General features: G+C 58.6%; 1 long non-coding RNA gene across 1 annotated transcript in view; it reads left to right on the top strand.

Moving 5' to 3' along the window:
• The window catches only part of LOC115507453, a 33,524-nt gene that overhangs the window by 13,345 nt on the left and 6,348 nt on the right, over positions 1–13,831 (top strand). Inside the window, exon 2 of the long non-coding RNA XR_003966655.1 lies at positions 11,514–11,627. This is a non-coding gene — a long non-coding RNA (uncharacterized LOC115507453). The remainder of the gene's footprint in view (positions 1–11,513; positions 11,628–13,831) is intronic.

The following is a 13,831-nucleotide window of genomic DNA, read 5'->3' on the forward strand; positions in this document are numbered from 1 at the left end:
GGCCGCTAGAGGCCTCCCGCTGGGGGCTGGCCCGGCGGGGAGTCCTGACGGACGATGCTCCCGGGGAGCACGGGCCCCGTCGGGCTCCGACTGGCCAGGTGGGGTGGGCTCGGCCCGGGCTCTGGGTCCACGACCAGTGTGTCTCCTGAGGTCTGCTGCAGACCTGCAGGGGTCCCGACGCCGGAGCCCCGGAGAGGTTCAGGGCCACCGCGGGGAGCCTCGATGCCCCTCGCCCTGGCTTTCCGGTCCCGAGAGCCGAGAGCCGAGAGCCAAGAGCCGAGAGCCGGGAGCCGGCCAAGTGCAGCAGCCAGAGGGGACGAGGCTGCGCTTGCTCCACGGAGCGTCCGACGCGGGGAGGGGCCCCCCCGCGCAGAGTGGCGGAGCCGTGGGCGCCGCCATGTTGGAGCCCGGGTGGACTGGGCCCGGCCTTTTTTTCTTCCGCAAAGGGCGGAGGGAGAGGCCCTGGGGGGAAGGGCGCGTGGGCATACGTGGTGCAACACTGCCATCAAGCGGAACTCGTTCGCTTTCCCGCGAGCCCCGCGCCGTGGCTTCCCTGCGAGCGAAGTGGGGAGTCCCAGGCGGCAGAGAACGGGGTCCTCCCTCCAACCCCCCGACTGCCCTGAGGTGCCGAGCTCCCGCAGGCAGGCGACCCGGGAGGCTCCAGAGACGGGTAGCGGGACAGAGCGCCAGGTCCCGCTGCCCTGTGGGTCGGGCACGGGCAGCCACGGCTCCTGACGCTGGTGGCCGCCATGTCTGGGCGGGACTGGAGGGGAAGAGGCCGCCCCGAAAGGGCCAGGAGCACCAAGCGAACGGGCCAGGAGAAGCCACCGGGCCAGGGGCGCTGGGACTCTGGCCTGGGAGAGCATTGGGCCGCGTGACCCTTGCCCTAGCAGCGGGGTCCCTGTGTGGCCCGGCCTGGGGTGGGGGGCGGAGAGGAGCCTGGAAACCGTGCCTTAGACCTGCAGGGGCAGTTGGAGGGGTGCTGCCACTCGGTGGGGGGCAGAGTCGGGACCCTGCTGTCCTTGTGTTCCATTCTGAGGATCAGGTGTGGGGCCCGGCCACCCATTGTCCAGGGGCTTTGAGTCGTTCTCGGGGTGCCTGGGGTTGGGGGGGGGCGGTTGTCGGGAGATGTGGAGGCGGCTCCCTGGTGCAGCAGAGTCCAGAAGGGACGTGCCCACCATGGGGTGAGTGAAAGTGAAAGTGGAAGTGGAAGTGGAAGCGGAAGGGGGAGGCGGTGGAGGCGGTCTTAGCCGCCGCCGCCGCCGCCGCCGAAGCAGCCGCGGCAACCACCGCCACCAACACCAGCGCCTCCTTCTCCTTCTCCGCCAACCCCCTCCCCCGCCCCTCGATAGCAGATCTGGGCGCGAGAAGCGGTTGTCTGGCACAGACCCGGCAGCCGCGGTGCCATCCCCCCCCCCCCCCCGGGGCTTCCCCCTCTCTGGCGGAGGCCTGGCCCCACCACCGATCACGCACTCAGGTCTCGGTCCCGCACCCAATTCTGGATCGCGCCCTCGAACCTCGGCAGAGCCGTCCGCCGAGGACTCTGCGTTGGCGCACTTCAGCTTTCCGGGCCACCCTGTCCAACGTCCCACGGGAGCGTTCAGGGCAACGGGGAGCAATGGCCGTTGACATCTGCGGCCGGATGTCACTCTTGCTTCACAGCTGGTCATCGAGGGACCGGTGTGGACAGCCAGCCCGCCTGCCCGTTCACAGGGCCAGGCACCGTGGGCTAGCGGGCCCGGTCCGGCTTTGGCCACCGGCGCCAGCACTCAGGCACTCGTCTGCCAGTGCCACCGAGGAGGCTGACGCTCTGGATCCCGAGGGGCAGACCTTACGTGGAGACCTCTGCTGTCCCCACAAGCCCTGACCGGGGCGGGTCGTGCCTTCCCCTCCACACTCGTCCACAGGCATCCACGCGCGTCTTACCACACCCCTCACGCCCCCCCCCCCCACACCCTGCTGTCCATCCTCCCGCCGGGCACTGCCCCCTGCGAATGCTGAAGGCAGCCTGTTGCCCCTTGTCCTCACACGTGTCGCCTTCCAGAATGCGTTGTGGGGGGGGGGGGGGGGGGGGGTGAGGCCCGGGAGGGGCGGGACGTGGTGTCTGCTCGCCCGCTTACGTACACCGGGAGGGTGTGCCGGCTCACGCGTTCCTGGAACCCCAACCCCAGGGGCACGGTGTGGAGCTCCCGGACCTCCCAGCCCTCCGTGTCCCCCGCACCTTGCCCGAGAGCGCCGGAGGTGTCCGCGTGCCCTCCGGGCCCCGGCGCCACCTGGTGCGCCTGCAGAGGTTTGGGTCTCCGGACCCGCGGAGCGCCCTGCTTGCCGTCTGGGGTACCCACCCCGAGGACAGGAAGTGGGTCACGCTGGCCCCGAGGCCGACGAGCAGGGTTTCGCTGGCCTGCCGTCGCCAGCCAGGGGGGAAAGGGGGCCTGGATGGGGTGACTCCCGAGGACGATGTCCTTGTGGGCCGAGCGGACCCGGGCGCGTGTACACACCCTGTGTCAGAGTTGCCGGGGTGGGCGCCCTGAAGGTACCGGGGGCGTGCGTGGGGGGCGGGGCGGGGCGGGGGGGGGGGGGGTGGAGGGACGGTGGGGGGTGTGTCTCTGTTTGGGGGAGCTGTCCACGCGCCCGAGCCCGACCCACCCGAGTCAGGGGGCACCCGGGTACCCTCCCTTGACGTGGACCCAACCCCGACGTTCAGGGCGGCTCACCTCTCTGGGAACCGGGTCCTTCCTTCCCCTTGCGGCTCATCTCTCTGTGTCCTTTGGGGTCTTGCGTGGCTCCTGCCTGTGCGTGTCTTTGCTTTGTGGTCAGAACGGAAGCCCTCGGCAGGGGGGGTAGGAGATGGTGGAGAATGGAGACGCTGGGTGTCCAGCCGGTGTGCAGGGCCAGCTAAGTGTCTGTGAGCCTGCTCGGAAGTCCGGGCAGCCCAGCGTGTCCGGAATGTCCGTTTGGACTTGAGGACCGCGCAGGGTGCGTGCAGGGGTGTCGCCGCGCGCGCGCGTCAGGTGAGACCGTGCGGGCACGGGCCCCTTCGGGAGGGGCGGTGGGCACCCCTTCCCTACCCTACCCTACCCTACCCTACCCTTCTTCCCTACCCTTCTTCCCTACCCTTCTTCCCTACCCTTCTTCCCTACCCTTCTTCCCTACCCTTCTTCCCTACCCTACCCTACCCTTCTTCCCTACCCTTCTTCCCTACCCTTCTTGCCTACCCTACCCTACCCTTCTTCCCTTCCCTACCCTTCTTCCCTTCCCTACCCTTCTTCCCTTCTGTACCCTTCCCGCGACCCCCCGCAGCTGTAGCACCCTTCGCGTAGGCCCCGGAGGCGAGCGTGCATGCGTGCGTGTGCCCCTGCCCGGACCCAGCGATCGGACCTCGTCCCACCAGGCGGGGTGCCAAGCTGGCTCCGGGAGCGCGCGTCCCTTGGCGGGACGCTTGGCTCCAAGTTCCAACAACAGAGCGCCTGCAGCGTGGGTTCTCTGTCCCCTCCCGCCAGCACCAGCCCTGCTCCAGGCCTGAGTCTCCCACGTGCACAGGGTTTGTGTCCACCGGGGTGTGATTCGCCAGGGTTCCTCGAACTGAAGCGTGGCAAGGGACCGCCAGGGCCCTTCCGAGGTGGAGGATGCGTGGCTGGGCACGGGAGGTTGTGGCGAGGGGGCTGGGGGTGCGGGGAGGGGGTGCGACGCGCCTGTGCACAGCTGGGACCCAATACATCCACCCGCTGGCCTAGGAAGAATGAGGCGCTGGGCCTCTGGGGCCGGACGCTTGGGAGAAGAAGCGGGTCGTGTTTGCAGGGCAGAAAGTGAAAGTGTTCCCCGAGGGCTGAAGTTGGATCAGTCTCGTGCCTTGGGTCCGGGTGGTTGTCAGGAGTCCCTTTCTGCCCTTGGGCACCCAGACTGGGGTAAAAGCACACATCCATCATTGACCTGTAGAGGCACTTGCTGTGGAGTGGGTGGGCCTTCTCCTGAGGAGGAAAAGGATGACCTCCGCCTGTGATCTCCCTTTTTCTCCGCGGGGGGGAGGGGGGGGGGGGGGCGGAGGGTTTAGGCCATGTGTGTGTGAGTGTGTGTGCTCGCGTGTGCGAGTGTGGGTTTTGGCGATGGGGTTTCAGGGTGTCTGCCGCCGAGTGTGTGTTTGTGTGTAAGTGTGTGTGTGTGTGTGTGTGTGTGTGTGTGTGTGTGTGTGTGTGTGTGTGATCATGCGTGCTTGTCCGTGTGCGTGCGCAGGCGCGCACCTGGTTCTTCTGCCGTCTAATGCGAGGCGGGCTGGGGCGGTCAGGGTACCCTCGCTATGACACAGGTCAGGTGTTCACCATAGGAGAGGACGGGAGCCGGTTGGCAGGAAAGAAGACCGTTGGTTGGCCTCGTCCGGCCGTGCCAGGAGAGGCGCGGGTCCCGGAGCTTGTGGGCACAGCTGGGTGTCGCCCGCGCGCTGGCCTTGGCTCCCGTGGGAGCTGTCCAGGGACGGAGCCTGGGGCAGGCACGAGGCCGCTTTGGCGACTGTGGTGCGGCTCCAGGCTGCAGTCCACGCCTGAATCGCGGGGGCGCCCCGTGGGTGACGGGCCAGGCCCGCGGGACGCGTCCGTCGTCGATCCGCGGGAGGTGGACGCCAGTGTCGACCCCCAGCCCCCGGCCCGTGCCCGCCGGCCGCCTCACGCCTTCGTGTCGGCCGGCCGCTAGAGGCCTCCCGCTGGGGGCTGGCCCGGCGGGGAGTCCTGACGGACGATGCTCCCGGGGAGCACGGGCCCCGTCGGGCTCCGACTGGCCAGGTGGGGTGGGCTCGGCCCGGGCTCTGGGTCCACGACCAGTGTGTCTCCTGAGGTCTGCTGCAGACCTGCAGGGGTCCCGACGCCGGAGCCCCGGAGAGGTTCAGGGCCACCGCGGGGAGCCTCGATGCCCCTCGCCCTGGCTTTCCGGTCCCGAGAGCGGAGAGCCGAGAGCCGAGAGCCGGGAGCCGGCCAAGTGCAGCAGCCAGAGGGGACGAGGCTGCGCTTGCTCCACGGAGCGTCCGACGCGGGGAGGGGCCCCCCCGCGCAGAGTGGCGGAGCCGTGGGCGCCGCCATGTTGGAGCCCGGGTGGACTGGGCCCGGCCTTTTTTTCTTCCGCAAAGGGCGGAGGGAGAGGCCCTGGGGGGGGGAAGGGCGCGTGGGCATACGTGGTGCAACACTGCCATCAAGCGGAACTCGTTCGCTTTCCCGCGAGCCCCGCGCCGTGGCTTCCCTGCGAGCGAAGTGGGGAGTCCCAGGCGGCAGAGAACGGGGTCCTCCCTCCAACCCCCCGACTGCCCTGAGGTGCCGAGCTCCCGCAGGCAGGCGACCCGGGAGGCTCCAGAGACGGGTAGCGGGACAGAGCGCCAGGTCCCGCTGCCCTGTGGGTCGGGCACGGGCAGCCACGGCTCCTGACGCTGGTGGCCGCCATGTCTGGGCGGGACTGGAGGGGAAGAGGCCGCCCCGAAAGGGCCAGGAGCACCAAGCGAACGGGCCAGGAGAAGCCACCGGGCCAGGGGCGCTGGGACTCTGGCCTGGGAGAGCATTGGGCCGCGTGACCCTTGCCCTAGCAGCGGGGTCCCTGTGTGGCCCGGCCTGGGGTGGGGGGCGGAGAGGAGCCTGGAAACCGTGCCTTAGACCTGCAGGGGCAGTTGGAGGGGTGCTGCCACTCGGTGGGGGGCAGAGTCGGGACCCTGCTGTCCTTGTGTTCCATTCTGAGGATCAGGTGTGGGGCCCGGCCACCCATTGTCCAGGGGCTTTGAGTCGTTCTCGGGGTGCCTGGGGTTGGGGGGGGGCGGTTGTCGGGAGATGTGGAGGCGGCTCCCTGGTGCAGCAGACTCCAGAAGGGACGTGCCCACCATGGGGTGAGTGAAAGTGAAAGTGAAAGTGGAAGTGGAAGCGGAAGGGGGAGGCGGTGGAGGCGGTCTTAGCCGCCGCCGCCGCTGAAGCAGCCGCGGCAACCACCGCCACCAACACCAGCGCTTCCTTCTCCTTCTCCGACAACCCCCTCCCCCGCCCCTCGATAGCAGATCTGGGCGCGAGAAGCGGTTGTCTGGCACAGACCCGGCAGCCGCGGTGCCATCCCCCCCCCCCCCCGGGGCTTCCCCCTCTCTGGCGGAGGCCTGGCCCCACCACCGATCACGCACTCAGGTCTCGGTCCCGCACCCAATTCTGGATCGCGCCCTCGAACCTCGGCAGAGCCGTCCGCCGAGGACTCTGCGTTGGCGCACTTCAGCTCTCCGGGCCACCCTGTCCAACGTCCCACGGGAGCGTTCAGGGCAACGGGGAGCAATGGCCGTTGACATCTGCGGCCGGATGTCACTCTTGCTTCACAGCTGGTCATCGAGGGACCGGTGTGGACAGCCAGCCCGCCTGCCCGTTCACAGGGCCAGGCACCGTGGGCTAGCGGGCCCGGTCCGGCTTTGGCCACCGGCGCCAGCACTCAGGCACTCGTCTGCCAGTGCCACCGAGGAGGCTGACGCTCTGGATCCCGAGGGGCAGACCTTACGTGGAGACCTCTGCTGTCCCCACAAGCCCTGACCGGGGCGGGTCGTGCCTTCCCCTCCACACTCGTCCACAGGCATCCACGCGCGTCTTACCACACCCCTCACGCCCCCCCCCCCCCACACCCTGCTGTCCATCCTCCCGCCGGGCACTGCCCCCTGCGAATGCTGAAGGCAGCCTGTTGCCCCTTGTCCTCACACGTGTCGCCTTCCAGAATGCGTTGTGGGGGGGGGGGGCGCGGGGTGAGGCCCGGGAGGGGCGGGACGTGGTGTCTGCTCGCCCGCTTACGTACACCGGGAGGGTGTGCCGGCTCACGCGTTCCTGGAACCCCAACCCCAGGGGCACGGTGTGGAGCTCCCGGACCTCCCAGCCCTCCGTGTCCCCCGCACCTTGCCCGAGAGCGCCGGAGGTGTCCGCGTGCCCTCCGGGCCCCGGCGCCACCTGGTGCGCCTGCAGAGGTTTGGGTCTCCGGACCCGCGGAGCGCCCTGCTTGCCGTCTGGGGTACCCACCCCGAGGACAGGAAGTGGGTCACGCTGGCCCCGAGGCCGACGAGCAGGGTTTCGCTGGCCTGCCGTCGCCAGCCAGGGGGGAAAGGGGGCCTGGATGGGGTGACTCCCGAGGACGATGTCCTTGTGGGCCGAGCGGACCCGGGCGTGTGTGCACACCCTCTGTCAGGGCACACCCTGTGCAGGGCGCCGTGGGGGTACCGGGGCCGTGCGTGCGGGACGGGGCGAATGTGGAGGGACGGTGGATAATGTGTCTCTGGGACGTGGTTTCTGCTCGCTCGCCTACGTACACCTGGAGGGTGTGCCCGCTGAGTTGTTTCTCGAAGGCCCAAACCCAGTGGCACAGTGTGGACCTCTTGGATCTCTTCTTACCTGCCTCTTGCTGTTGAGTCGTTTTTGTGTCCGTATGTCCTTTGTAGTTAGGAGTTCTGGTGAACCCCTAGACGTTCGGGTTCACTAGTTAGAGGTAACTTGGATTTTGTAAGGGAAATGTTTCTCTCCAACGGGCATTTCCCGGTGTCCCCGAGTGGCTCAGTTGTTTAAGCATGAGAATTCCGCTCACGTGATTGAGTTGTGGTTCATGGTTCGGAGCAAAGTCCGGCTCTTTGGTGACCGCTCAGTGCCTCGAGCCTGCTTCAGATTCTGTCTTCCTCTCTCTCTCTCTGCTTGTCTCTCTCTCTCTCACAAATAAAGATGAAAAACATTTTTTTTTTCTTCAAGGGAATTTTTATTAATAGAAATCAGTACCTGAACTACGTGTCTGAACTACGAAGGCACTACTAGTGATTTGTGAAACTCTTGTTCTTCTCTCTTCGTAATAAAATGTTTTTTCTTGTGTTATTTTTTTTTTCTGTGAGAGAGAGATAGAAGGTGCAAGTGACCAAGGGGTAAAGAGGGAGAGAGCAAAGCTGGGCTCACCCGAAGTGGGGTTCAAAGTGAAGAACTGTGAGATTCCGTCCTGAGAAGTCTGATGCTCAACCGAGTGCGTCACCCAAGTGTTGTCTGATATTCTTATTCCAATTTACTTTGTACTCCAGTTTCAGAAATTGGAAGGATAGAAGGAAGCTTTTTCGTCCCTTATCATGGGTAAATGGAGTCTCAGTTTCGTTCTTCTATTTGAGTTGCTGAAAAATATCCATATTAATGAGGAAACAAGAATTACAAGAACAGCTATGCCAGCCTAAACAGATACATCATTCCAGTACGTTCTGGCTTGCAAAGTTTCTGCTGAAAAATCAGATGATAGCCTTGTGAAGGTTCTTCTGTATGTAGGTAGGTGCTTTTGTTTGCTGCTTTTAAGATTCTAAGTTCTGATATTTTCGTGATCATCTCTTGGTGTGGTCCACTCTGATTTCATCCCGTTCGGGGCCTTCTGTGCCTCCCAGACCGGTTTCTTTCCCAAGGAAGGGAAGTTGTAAGCAGTATTTCTTTAACTACCTTTTCTGTTCTTTTCTCTCTTTTTCAGGGACCCCCTGCAATAAATGTGAATGTCAATATGTTTGATGTCCCAGAGGTCTAACGTGGTCATTAAAATTTTTTTGTTGTTGCTCAACTTTGATGATTTCTAGCTATCCTATCTTCCAGATTACTGTGCGTTTTTACATATTCTATTCTTCTTTGGTTTCATATTTCTCTTTGTTGAAGTTTGAGTTCATCCACTCTTCCCTCACTTCTAGCAAGCATCTTTATGAGCATTATTTTGAACATATAGGCAGATTGCTTATGTCCATTTTTAGTTCTCCTGACGTGTCTTATTCTTTCATTTAGAACATATTCCTCTGTGTCATTTTTCTGGACTCTCCCATTTCATTTTTTTTAAAGTAATCGTCATCCCCAGCGTGGGGCTCGAACTCACAACCCTGAGGCCAACAGTCACATGCTCCACCGACTGAGCTGAGCAGGTGCCCCTGTCCTGTTTGTTTTTAAGTATTAGGAAGACCGTGTCTCTTGGTCTTCAAGGAGTGGTTTTACGTAGAAAGCATCCTTGGGGGCCCAGAAGCACGATGTTACCTGAACACTAGAATGGGGTGTCCCACGTAGGCAGAATGCACACACTCTGGCCGGGCCATGACTGCCAGGGGTGGGCTGGTGGGTGGGATTAGACCCCAGTGTGGTGGCTGTGAGGTCCAGCCACGACTGTTACGGGTACACTGGTAGGGAGTGTCGTCCCCCATTGTCCTGGGTAGGAGGGGCTTTAGAGGGCTGCCGGTCCCAGCCAAGGCTGCCCACCAGCCATGTCAGAGTGGCAGCTGCACTGGGGTCTTCCAGCCCCGGCCATGGCTACCGACGTGTGCGTTGGGGAAGGGACTGCTTTGGAGGGGCTGCTTTTGGGGCAAGGTGAGTGGTTCTCATAAGGCAGACGGAGAGTGTCCGAACTGGGGCCCTCCCTTGTTGGCCCAGCTAGGCAGGAGGGCAAGAAACATGGCCCAGAAATTCATCAATCTCCCTTAGCTGTGGCCCAGGTACTTTTCAAAGTGCTGCCTGTGTGCTGAGTCTGTGAGCAAGTGAGTTTGTACAGGAGCCCTTGAAAAGCAGAGTCTCCTTTCCTATTGTCCTCTGGCTCTCCCAGTGTGAAGGCCCAGTCTCGGAGTTAAGCCCTGCTGATCTCAAAGACAGACGTGATGGGGGCGCATCTTTTTGGTGCAAGTACCCAGCTTGGCGGGGATGGGGGGGTGGCTGATGTGGACTTTGACACTCTTCCTCCTCAGGGAGGACATGTGCATCGGTGATAGCCGTCTTGGTGGATACTGGGAGTGTGCGTCCTGAACAGACTTCTTGACGTGGCTTCTTTAGATCTTTAAGGGGTGAATAGTTCTGCTAGTGTTCGGGTTCTTCTCAGAGTTGCTGTATACGTAGTTGTAGCCTTGGTGCGTCAATGGGAAGAGGGAAATGCAGGGGCCTCCTAGCCTGCCATCTTAATCAAGATTCCCAACCGAAATTGACAAGGAAGTCACGGTTTGAGTATTTATCTGAGAAATACGGGAAAATAAAAAACTAAGAGTTGATTATGGTTATATTTACAGAGCTTTGTTTCTCTCTTTAGTTCAGAGTAGAGACTGGTGATATTTAACATACTGAAGAAATACTCAAGAGCTTAAGTGAACTGAGCCGTATCCATTTTTAATGGGCTTTTGTATGAGAATGTAAGCATATGGTAGGAGATCCTGAAGGACGCCCACTATACAATTACAGTGTCAGCTACGGGAATGGCATGAACATGAAGGCTGATGGCCAAGAGAACTCATTATTTGCTGACCTAATGTGTGCCAGACGCTCTTCTTAATAATGGAAATATAGCCATTAAAGAGACAAAAAATGTCCCTTCTCACATGAGGCTCACATTCCAGTGGGGGAGAATGAAAAAGTAAGATTGATGAGACGTGTATATACCATGATGGATGATGACCCATCCTATGCAGCACACTTAGGCAGGGGAGGGGAGCAGGACCTGGGGAGGCTGGGGGGATTTGCACCTTCAGGTAGGTTGTTCAGGGAAGGCATCACTGAGGGGACAGAGATCCCGAAGGAAGGTAGGGGGAGAGCCCTGTGGAGATCTGGGGATGAAAGACGCAACGAGAGCGAACACCCAGTACCTCTTCCTGCCGTTAACCTGTTTAAATCTTTCAGCCACTGACCAGCGGTCACCTTCCCTCCCAAGTTGACACCAACAGGTGCCGTGTTGGATTTTGGCAATATGCAAGTGGTCAGGTAGGGCCAGAAGTACCGGGACGGTTTATGTGATGAGGATACGGTTTAAGGCCTTTTCCACTTTGAATAAACTGAGGCTCTAGCTACACACACTAAGCGTGTATGCTTCCGTAAAATGGATCACTTCAGAAGACACGTATAGATTGTTCCTTGCTTAGCGTCTTGGCAATTCTGTTTCTTCAGTAAGCTCTAGGCCCAACGTGGGCCTTCAACACACGACCCTGAGATGGAGTCGTATGCTCTGCCGACTGAGCCAGCCAGGGCCCCCCCCCCCCCTTGCTTAGCATCTTACGCGGCTCGGTCCAGTTTTGTAAGGTGTTTACAGGTAGCTGAGTAACAGAGCTGTACAAAACACAAGGTGTCCCTTGCCCCCTAGTGCTGGGACGGACGCTCATCTCTCATTAGAATCATTAAGTTACAAGTGGGAAAAAATTTCCATATCCGTGGATGCAGGGCTGACAGGTTATTTCATTAACCTCAGGGGCAGTAGCTCAGGGACATCAGCAAAAAGGCAGATGGGTATCTTTGGCCACAAGCCTGAATCCCAGCAAGTTACAAACTGAAGTCACTAAATGGTCACAGTTGGTGACATCACAATGGATTTATAGCATATAAGACCCAGACCAACTTTAGGTTTAGGCTGATTTCTCCTAAGGGTGTGTGGTGGCTGGAAGAGTTTCTCTTACAGAGGAAGTAAAAGATTGATACATTTTTCTCTTTCATGTAGAATCTTTACTTAGAGAAATTGATTTGTGTCTGTGACCAGGGTAATCAAAAATGCTTTCTTTCCTTTTTGGGTCCTAGGTTTATAAGAAAAGTGAGAGAGCGTGATCTTAAGTGTGTGCTGCACGAGCAGTGGTGTGGACCCAGAGTTCAGGCATAGGCGAAGAACGGACACGGATTTCACACTCCTGATAGGTGTGTAAGTGAACTCTGAGTTGCACTTTGATTCTGTGTTAGCCCTTCTGTACACAGGCTCCTTTTTCAAAGTAGGCCTCTCACTGAACTTCCTCTGGTAACATCTGGTTGGCACCGTGTCCACGCATGCTCAGTCGCTCTAATGATGCGATCATGATGCGATAATGATGGTGATTATGAGGGTTCTGCCTGGGGAACTGGAAATAGTAACGTACCTGGTGAGTTCCAAACTCAAAGCCCAGCAGAGGCCATTATTTGACTAGCGTTGATGTTGTGCATGTGGTAGGGATGGAATAGAAGTGCCTTGTGTTTTATCTCCTTGATGTTTGCAAGCATGACTTTCTGAAATGTTTTAATCCAGCTTATACCGGTGCCACAGAGGTTTTGTAGAAATCCTGTGTACGTTAGGTTTCAATGAGTATTATAGCTATGTGCTTAGTGCCCGAGGTTGAGCAAAGAAAGGCAGTTAACTTCAGTAACTTGAGACCTTTTCAAGCTGTCAGGGTAGCCTGATATATTTATTACCTCTAGCACCAGCAAAGATGTCAGGCGATCCTGCTTGTCTCCCTAGAGCGCGAAGGAAAGGAGGACCCTCCTGTCCTGTACCGGATCTGGAGGATGCCATTGGAACTTCCCTTGTGAAATGTAGTCTGCTCTGGGGCCTTCTAGTCAGCAGTTTTATTTATACATAATCAGAATCTCTGTTGGGGAGGATCGACCATAAACTCACTTGTCATTTCTTTAGAAGAAGAAAACTCTACCTGTCGGATGCCAATTCTGTGCTGTTCTTTTGGTCTGTAGCACAGGGCAGGCTCCGAGTAATAGTGAAAGATGACTAGCTTATTATCACGATGTATTCTTTTGTGAGTTTAATAGTAATACACAAGTAGGTGGTTTAGAACGTTATACACGTTTGATGATGGAGCCCTAAGAGACCGTTTTCTGATGGTGGTCGTGGCTTATGACCTCTTCTGGGCCATGCCCTTGGCGCTCTCTCTCCTGCTGACATGGGTGAGTGGGTCAGGGTTCAGCAGACGTTGGCTTTCTGTGCCCCGTGTCAGCTCCGAAGTTCTGTGAGTCAGCAGTGGGAGTGGGGAGAGAGGAGGGCACGTGGGGAGAGAGGATAGGCAGCACCGAACAACCCCTGTGATCCCATCAGCCTGCCGTCTCTGATTTTGAACAAATCTCTTTACTTCTCCGGGTTTTGATCTTCAGCTAATATGTGGGTCAATTAAATGAAAAGGTCTTTTTTTTTTTTTTTTTTTTTTTTTTAATGTTTATTTATTTTTGGGACAGAGAGAGACAGAGCATGAACGGGGGAGGGGCAGAGAGAGAGGGAGACACAGAATCGGAAACCGGCTCCAGGCTCTGAGCCATCAGCCCAGAGCCCGACGCGGGGCTCGAACTCACGGACCGCGAGATCGTGACCTGGCTGAAGTCGGACGCTTAACCGACTGCACCACCCAGGCGCCCCTGAAAAGGTCTTAAAAACGTATGATCGAGGACCTTTCGGAGATGCCGATTAATAGTATGAAAAATAAATTTTAAAAACGGACATGTGCACAAATTAGCAGATACCTAAGTATAAGGAAAAGTCTAGACCTCTCTTTTCAAAGCTTTTTATTGAAGAATAATCAAAATAGTGTTTACGTCAGGTACATAGTATAATAATTCCTGTCAACAAATGTTAGACTCTTAGTGACTACATTTCCTATGCTGTATTTTCATCTCCATGACTTAATTACTTTGTAACTGTAAGTTTATCCCTCTTCAAAAAAAATTAAAAAAAATTTTTTTTAATGTTTATTTTTGAGAGGGTGAGAGTGGGGGTGAGAGTGGGGGTGTGTCTCTCGGTGCACAGAGAGACACAGAATTTGAAGCAGGCTCCAGGCTCTGGGCTGTCAACACAGAGCCCGACATGGGTCTCAAACCCACGAACTGTGAGATCATGACCTGAGCCGAAGTCGGACGCTCAACAACTGAGCCGCCCAAGCGCCCCTAATGTTTATTTTTGAGAGCGCAAGTAGGGGAATGGCAGAGACAGGGGGACATAGGATCTGAAGAGGGCTCTGCACTGACAGCAAGAGAGCCCGACAAGGGGCTCAAACTGGGACGTTTAACTGACTGAGCCACGCAGGCGCCATTAGAAGTTTATCCCTCTTAATCCCCTTTATCTGTTTCTCCCACTCCCTATCAACTCCCTT

Source organism: Lynx canadensis, chromosome X (genome assembly GCF_007474595.2).
Source record: "Lynx canadensis isolate LIC74 chromosome X, mLynCan4.pri.v2, whole genome shotgun sequence".
Classification (NCBI taxonomy): domain Eukaryota; kingdom Metazoa; phylum Chordata; class Mammalia; order Carnivora; family Felidae; genus Lynx; species Lynx canadensis.